This window comes from Malaya genurostris, chromosome 2 (assembly GCF_030247185.1).
Source record: "Malaya genurostris strain Urasoe2022 chromosome 2, Malgen_1.1, whole genome shotgun sequence".
In the NCBI taxonomy this organism is placed as follows: domain Eukaryota; kingdom Metazoa; phylum Arthropoda; class Insecta; order Diptera; family Culicidae; genus Malaya; species Malaya genurostris.
In genome coordinates, this window is record NC_080571.1 from 256945583 (window position 1) to 256954624 (window position 9042).

Consider the following 9042-nt stretch of genomic DNA (forward strand, 5'->3'; position numbering starts at 1 on the left):
TCTTCCTGTAACCTTCAGAATTTCCAATGAAGCTATAATTAATCCAATTAATTCTATATTCAACTACCATAGAGCTCATTGGTTTGAATACATAACTCACATTGAAAATCACGTGGTTCATGCAATTATTTTAGAAAATTCTACGGAATTCGACACAGTAATAAATAATTTGAATCATAACGTAATTGACGCTAGGAATTTTTCAGTTCCCGAAGGTATTAAAATGCAATTTCTGCTCTCAAGGAAGTGAATCAAATACAAGTACTACAAATGGCGTAAGAACTCAAGAACTTGTTCTGCAGTTCGATATTGTCCACAATTTTAATTTGAACGTTGTGAGTACTATCGAAAATGAAGTCACATTGGAATAAAAAAAAAATCACAAGGAAAGTTGAAAACATGAAAGATTCTGGTAAAGATGGAATTCTCAATATTCTTATTAATTCGCAATATTCTTATTAAATGCTCTGGGAATCTTGGTTAAAATTATCATCAAGTGTTTTTATTTTCATTAGCTTACTTCCCGAAGAGATGGAAAAACGCTAAAGTGATTCCTGTCCTCAAACTCGATAGAAAACCCAGCAGAAACATCAAGTTTTCGATCAATTAGTTTACTTTCTTCTATAACTATTAGTGCGAAATAATACAAAATAGTGCAAAATGGTACGAAATAGTAATAGCCTCGCTCTGGACAATCAAAAAATCAAAGTCAAAAAGTTGGAGGCTTAATTAATTACTTAATGAAGACCATAGCCGAACTCAAGACGAGCTCGCAGAATCATTGGAAGTGATTCAACAAACAGTTTCTCTATGATCAAAATCCATGGGAATGATGCCTTATGAACTGAAAGCGAGAGACATTGAAAGGCGATTTTTCACTTGCAAGCATTTGATTCAAAGGCAACAAAGAATGGGGTTTTTCATCGAATTATTGCTGGAAGATGAAAAATGGATATTATATGATAACCACAAAAAGAGAGAATACTACGTTATGCCCGGTCAATTGTTGTCATCGACATCAACATCAACACCGAAGCCGAATATTCATGGTTCGTGTTGTGCTTCTGGGTAGACCAAAAGGGTGTTTATGTACTATAAGGCTGTGCTACAATCATGCGAAACTATAACGAAGGATCAGTATAGGCTGCAACTGATGCGTTTGAACTGTGCATTGCAAAAAACGGCTGGAATACAAGCAACGACATGATCAAGTTATTCTCCTGCATGACAACGCTCGGCCTCATGTCGGAAAAGCTGTGAAAAAACATTTGGAAATGTTCAAGCAAGAAATTCTGCCGCACCCACCGTATTCTCCTGACGTTGCTTCTTCTGATTACTGGTTGTTCCGACGAATGTAGCACGATCTGGCAAGTCATCAGTTTTCTTCTTTCGAAAATTGGCTACAAACTTGGATTATCTGAAAAGATCGATTATCGAAATGGGATTCGAAATTGCCTAAGAGATTCGAAAAAGTAGTAACTAGCGATGGATGATAATCTTATAATTCTCTGTGCCTTTCTCATATAGAAAGGCTATACAATCACTGTGAAACCCGACTTTTGAACCGAGACCTGGAGGACCGAACGTCATATACCATTCGACTTAGCTCGATGAACTAAGTGTTGTGAGTATATGACAAATAATGTCACTCGCTTTTCTCAGAGATGGCTGAACCGATTTTCACAAACTCAGATTCAAATGAAAGGTCTTACGGTCCCATAGATCGCTATTGAATATTATCCCGATTCGACTTCCGATACCGGAAATACAGAGTGATATGCGCCAAAAAATGAAAAAAATGTCACTAACTTATTTTTCACAAACTTAGATTCAAACGAAAGGTCTTTTGGTCTCATAGATTGCTATTGAATTTCATCTTTATCCGACTTCCGGTTCTGGAATTACAAGCCAATACGAAGCAAATCTATGAGAAAATGAGCATTCAATTTTCTCGGAAATTTCTCAAATTCTTTAAAAAGTCTATGAAAAGTTGATTCAGATCCGACTATTGGTTCCGATATTACGGTGCGTTAAGCAAAAATTTTGAATTTCATGAGTATTTTTTCACAAGCGATGGCGAAACGAGGAGCACATTTTTATAAAATTTACTGGTGAATTCATCTAGTTGGCAGAACTTGTTATTTGGTGTATATATATAAATCTACTTTGGGACTACTTGTTCCCGGTTTTTGCTTCCGAACGCACCTGTAATAGTGAAGATAAGTTTCAAAAACGAACTTACTGCGATTTCTCAGCAACGGTTAAACTGATTTTCACAAATCATGATTCAAATAAAACCTCTCGTTATCTTAAAAGATACTGTGCAATTTCATACAGATCCGACTTCCGGTTTCGAAATTATAGGGCAATGAGTATCAAAACTTTCAAACTGTCATACAAAATGATGCAAAATCGGTACGTGATGGTACGAAAGAAGAAGTAAGCGTATCCGCCTAGCACACAGCGTGCTTGGTTCAATTTTGCATAGCTTCCAGGGTTGCCACATTTAAATCTACATTAACTTGGCATAACTGTTTACAAATTGAGAAGGTGACGGTAGTTTATGCCAAAGAAAATTTTTTTATTTTATTCAAGCTTGAAAAATAATTGACAGAATCTTCTAGTGATGGTTTTCAAAACATAAGTAATATGAGAAAGGCATCATTACACGACTAGGTGGATTGAAAAAGGTTGTATTTTGAAATGCATTTGGGACTAAGAAAGAAGTCAACCGAGTTAATATGTACTCCCAATTGAACTTTTTTTTTATTTAAAAGATATTTTTTATTCAGGCCTATTTGCGTACAAGCTTTACGTGGCCGATTGAGCCGATTTTTTAAATAAATTTTTTTTTGAGTTGGATCTCGTTGTCACCCTTTTTCTAGGGGGAGAGGAGCTTCCATTTCCCTCCTGCGATGATTGAGGGGCACTTCGTTCGTGGTTCGTCTTGTCATCCATTGCCACATCGATGGTATTTTTGTTGGTTTCATTGCTAGTTGCTGAAGATGAGCCTTGTTGTACATTGTTTGCAGTTGCTGGTTGGTTGGATGGTAAGTTGTTCACTGCAGCTAATGCACTTTGTTCTATAGGGGATACGTTGGATGGTTTCGTTAAAGGGGATGCTTCACTGTTGTTGGTGATTGTTACAGGTGTACTGGGGTTGCTTTGGGTTGGTGTGAAGGAAGCACTGTTGTCCTTTGGTGTAGTTGTCTCCTTGTCCACTTTATCACATGGCTTACCGTAGTGAGCAGCTTTTTGACAATACTGACATGTGGCCATCTGATTGTCATAGGTAACAAGTGATTTGCACGGAATTCTTGTATCTTGACCGAAAATAACATAAGAAGGTATAGACTTCTTCAAGTGTATGCGTAATAAACGTACGCCATTTAGAATACCGGGGAAAAAATTATTCCACTTTTCTTTTTCCATAGAGAGAATCTCTCCGTATTGGGACATAGTTTTGCGAATATAATAATCGGTGACGCTTGAGTGAATATCATGCACACGCACTTCTATAGCACTATCATCCATATATACTGGAATGTTGTACCTAATGTTCTCGTGTTCCACATAGTGCACATTGTTATTGTCTTTTGCGAATTGAATTGCATCCAACTCTTTATAAAACTGGATGTAAACAACATTATTCGTCTTATTGCATTGAAGTAAATGCACACGTTTAATGTCCAGCTGCATTTGCTCCTTAAGCAAACCTTCTAGTTCTCGTATCGAAGGTCGAATTTGGCACTGTCTAAAGTCAACAACAATTGTATTCTTTCGTGTCGGCGGTAGCTTTTGTTCATTTGGTTCACTCATTTTCGAGGTCTATTGTTCACTACACAATACTGTACTTGGTTTCTTCTGTTTCCAACGTAAGCGGTTTTGTTTTATCGACTGACTTGGATGAGATGTAAAACCGAACTGCCAATTGAAATTTTTGAAAAGTAATATAATTTGTTGAGAATGATGTCTCATATAATTGTGAATTCTATTTTTTTTTCAGCGTAACAAACATGATAAAAGCAAATACATCGTTTGGATTATCCACTGGAGTTGCTCTTATAGATATAGAAAAAGCATTCGACAGCGTTTGGCACAATGGTTTAATAGGAAAAATGTCCGACTTCCAGTTTCCTATTTAGTTGAATCAAATTATTCAAAATTACCTATTATTAGCTATTAGAATTGTAAACCTGGATTACTACTCATACGGGCATGAGTTCCGCAAGGTTCGAGCGTAGCTCCAATCTTGTGTAACATTTTCACTTCTGATCTTCCAAATCTACCCGTTGGTTGTCAGAAATCGCTATTCTGTAACGACACAAGTTTGTTAGCCACAGGTAGAAATCTAAGAGTCGCCTACAAAGAAGTTTTAATATTTTCAGTGATTATCTTTCAAAATGAAAAATTTCTCCAAATGCAGTAAAAACGCAATTAATTATCTTTCCTCATAAGCCAAGAGCTTCTTTTCTCAAACCAAACATTGATCCCTTTGTCACATTCAATGGTTTGGAATTGACATGGTCTGATTAAGCAAAATACTTAGGTTTAACATATTCCAAAAAGCTTACTTTCAAGGATCACATTGAAGGAGTCCAGGCGAAGTGTAATAATCATACCTTATAATAAAAAAAGAACCGGAATTTTCATTTTAAAATTCCCGCGCTTGACCAATCAGTAAACTTTTATTCTCTCAACGTTGGCAACACTTTTATACACATTCTATCAAATTTTGACGCATATCGTACGATTGCCTGTGTTTTTCCTAGACACGATTCACCAAAGGCCTTTTCTAACATTTTCAACGTTTCGGAACACTTAAATCCATTTGCAACACAAAATTTGATGCACGCACGTTGTTCTAAATTTTTATCCATTATAAAAATCGCCACACGAAAAATTTTCAACTTCTTCGTATAGACGCCAAACAAAAACTAATCGTATGATATGCGTCAAAATTTGACAGAATGTGTATGAACATGTTGCCAACGTTGAGGGAATAAAAGTTTACCGTTGGACAAGCGCGGGTATTTTAAAATGAAAATTCCGGATCTTTTTTTATCGTAAGGTATTAAATGTTCATGTACTCTTATAAACAGAAATTCTCAGCTCTGCCTTAAGAACAAATTGATAATGGTAATAACCAAATCATGGATATAATAGGGCTGAAACTGAACACCGAACTTAAATCCTAGCAATTTACTTTTAACTCATACGGCAATAAATAACACATAAAAATAGATCACTTACAATAAAGCATTTGTGTATTTGCTTGCATTAATTGCGTCGTTACAAAAATAAGGTTTGGAACATTTTTTCATACTAAATTTTTGATGATAATTTTCTACGGTTTTAAGAGCATCAGTTTATATTTAGTTACAAGTTAGTTCGATTGATTGAAGCCCGAGTAATTAGCGACATAAAGTGATGGCCTAACTAACTTGATGACGATTTATGTAATTATCCTAATATCGCAAAGATAACTCGTCTTCGCTGGTTTCCATCTTCTCAAAAAGATTTGTAGATTTCGTTGCATACAATCACTAATTCTGTACTAGTTAAATTTTTGTAGTCATTCTGGTTCACTTATGTTAAGAACCATTCAGTTTTATTGAAGTATGAGCCTCAATTTGCGATCTGACTATCCAATTAATAAATGACTTTTGATGGACACGGCAAACAAAAAAAAATCAATTCAATTAGATCCACTTTTCGGCGATCCTCGTAGCAAACTTCATAATAATGAGAGTGTCCGGTTTCAAAATAACACAACCGAGCCGCCTGATTGATTTATTGCCAGCCTTTTGAGTGGTGCAATAATTTAAAAGAGGCACAAATTTGCCTAGTTGAATCATGTTTCAATGAACTTCGGATCAACTTTGCAAATTCAGACAGTCGAATCGCCTCATTCGACTGTCGGACCGCGAGTCGGTTGTCCGAAAGATGACGTCACGAACAAACACTCCAGTAATCAATTTACTATTTTTTTGTGTGTGTGGCTTAGCAAGAACCGCAATCAAACCGATACAAGTCCTCGAACATTTGGTTGGGTTTGGGTCAAAGTGCCTCGCGACCTTAACATCATTAATCTTTATTACCCGACAAGTCCGGCCACCGACCGAAAGGAAAACCGAAAGTAAACGATCGAAAATTATGCCGTCGGGTAGCAGCAGCAGAAGCAGCAGGTTCGATTGAAATTGAAAGTTTGCGTGATGACCGCCACTTTGAGCAGTACCCTCATTCACGGATGCAGCTTTTCGACTGTTTGAACTACATCACTTATAATGCATTTCAATTAGGTTACGATTAGAAGTAGCCAACTAAAAATTTGAAATAAATTTTCATTTGTTTCTCTTCGAATGTTCCGAAAGCCATCAAGGGCATACGCTTCTGTGTAGGATCGTCATATGTGACGTAAAAATAAATGAATGAAAATATTTCAAAAGAAAACGACTGAACGGTACATTAAACCGCTCGTAAGTGAAACTGACATCCGAGAGGAATCCCTCGCCGGTGCCCCATCTTTCAGCATCCGTTCTTCCTCCGTTCGTGTCTCATTTCCGTAGACATCAGCAGGGGCTCAAGAATGATAGTTTACCGGAGAATCATCCTGCGGGACCGCGGAAGGGGGGGGTAAATGATCCGTTTCTCCCCGTTTATGGAGAAAAAAAGTGGCGGAAAAATGACTCATCGTCAAACGCAGTGTGCGACAGCGTTTTTCCTCCGAAACGGGTGCCAATCCTCGTTGGCCACGTGTGTCTGAGGGTGTGTGAGTATGTTGCACTGCGCCCATCCCGTTCCACTTCCGAGATGATCCGTTCTGTGGTAATTTCCTCACGTGTAAACGAACCATGACCACCCGAAAGAATCGAATGAAAGTAACGTGAAAATTTGTTTTCGTGTTTAAAACTGTCCCAAACATACATGCCCCGACAGTGCTGTTGACAATTTGGGTTCAAATTTCTAGCCCGACTCCGACGGCAATCTGTAACGTGAGACCGCAGTCGAAAAATGCGCTAGCTATTTCCTGGTTGATTGATGGGGACCGGATTGTGTTTGAAGTTTATGAATACATTCCGTAAACTGCACAAATTGATTGACATGGAGCAGGAACAGTTTTTACTAGTCATTACGTGCTATGACCGGAATGTAAACGATCTGTACTTGATAAACGATCGGATGGGTGAGAACCGCGATAATCGAATCAGTCAAAAACAGCAGTCAGAAATCATTTTTGTCCTAAAGAAAGAGATGTTCCCTACTTAAAACTCAATTTAGATAAAAACATTTACCGATTTATTTCGGTCATCATTTTTACAAACAACATGACAGGTGCAAGAAAAACAAACAGAAAAGCATCATGCAATAAATAGTTTTAAGTGGATCTGTTCGCATCGTAGAACTTGAACTCGATCTCTTCCACTTGATTCCGTTTTTACCGTGGAACTCGAACGCGGCCTTGTTGCTGCCAACAACGGGGGAGCCACAAAAAAACTTAACTTCATCGTTACTCATTTCATACGCTTTGGACGATGGGATGCCTGCAGTATTTTCCAGTCCCGCCTGGTCTCCTGCACGTGGTCGGTAAATCGACGATGGGAAGAAAGTTTTCACTCGGCTGAATGGCAGCGGCTGTGGCGGCGCATCTTCTAATCTTCGTCCCTAGGCGAGAGCGGTCCGCGCATGCCACCAGAAAAAAAGAAACACACAGAGCTCACACATGGTTTATTGCCATGCGTAACATACGAAACATGCTCTCGAGCGCCATAAACATCGTAATATTGTCGTATCCAATTTCCTTTCCCAATTTTATGTTGCGTCCCAGGCCGACCGGTCGTCTACTTTTGATGGTGACTTATTTTCTAATTATAGGCCGCAATTGCAACGTTGCGTACTTTGTCGATCAATGAAACGGGAATCTATTTTTACTTGATATGGACGTCTGTTGTACAGGATCGCAAAATATGTTTTTATGTAATGTCAGGTTATTACATTCTGACGCGGAATTTGATCTTCTCTACCAACAGACTTCGTAGCCGATTTACTGATACTTCCCGATCAAGGTTCAAACATATGACAATTGATTTGCGAAAACACCTTATATGCTGAACTACCTTTTCAGACAAAAGATATGCAGCTAATAACAGTACTTTTCTTCACTTCTTGGTGTGATATCTTTGAAATTGATTCAACAACAGTCTTCAAACTGCAGCATGTGCACGAAAGTTTTTGCACTCAACATTTCCGAAGAAATTCGGGCTATTCCGGCCGAAATGCTCGAAAAAGTTGCCCAAAATTGGACTTTCCGAATGGACCACCTAAGACGCAGCCGCGGTCAACATTTAAATGAAATTATCTTCAAAAAGTAAATGTCATGTACCAATCTAACGTTTAAAATAAAGAACCGATGAGATTTTGCAAATTTTATGCGTTTTATTGTTTAAAAAAGTTCTCAAGCTCTTAAAAAATCACCCTTTATTATTCAAGTGAAACAATAAACATAAAGAAGTAACGTAGCTCTATAATATAAACCTTGGGCCCGTATTCATATTACTCATAGTCTTACATCTATTACTATGACATTCTTCCAAATACCGTTCCTTGATTTTTGAAACAAATAATTTGTTTGGGTAACAATATCAACAATCAGTTTTGAAGAATTATTAGGTTAAGGTTTGAGTCGTCATTGACATAATTGCTCGAAATTTTCATTCATTTTATCACTATTTCCGCTATTTTCGAAACCGGAATCAAGTAATCGATATACCTGAAGTTGGTACCTAAGGCCAGCCACTGGTCTTCATATTAGAACAATTTTGAGCTCTATTTATATTTTTTCTCGCATCGTCGCTCTTAATGACAGTATGAAATTTGGAAGACTAATCGCCCAGTAATCCCTAGAACCGAAACTTGGATTCGGATAAAGTTAAGCAGATTTGTATGCGACCAGAAGACCATTCATTTGAATCTAAGTAACAGATCGGCTGAAAAGTTCGTATCGTTTCTATGAGAGGGCGCCACTAGAATTAAATCCATACC